Here is a 224-nt window from a genome sequence, read left to right on the forward strand (position 1 = left end):
CATTCAAAGTTTTCGCAATTTTCCGGACTGACTGATTGACATTTCTTAAAGCAATGATAGCCACTCGTTTCTCTTTACTTCACTGATTGGTTCTTGCCATAATATGAAATCTAACATTTGTCCAATAAGGCTGCCGGCTGTGTATCAACCTGACTTCTGCACAACACAAGTGATAGTCCCAACCCCATTAATAAGGCAAGAAATTCCACTAATTAACCCTGACA

At 39.3% G+C, this 224-nt stretch overlaps 1 protein-coding gene across 9 annotated transcripts in view; it reads left to right on the forward strand.

The window, feature by feature from the left end:
• ralgapa2 (Ral GTPase activating protein catalytic subunit alpha 2) overlaps window positions 1-224 on the forward strand; it is a 105888-nt gene that overhangs the window by 35457 nt on the left and 70207 nt on the right. The gene's annotated exons all lie outside the window — the stretch shown is intronic.

The sequence above is a fragment of the Etheostoma spectabile genome, chromosome 20 (genome assembly GCF_008692095.1).
Source record: "Etheostoma spectabile isolate EspeVRDwgs_2016 chromosome 20, UIUC_Espe_1.0, whole genome shotgun sequence".
Lineage (NCBI taxonomy): Eukaryota > Metazoa > Chordata > Actinopteri > Perciformes > Percidae > Etheostoma > Etheostoma spectabile.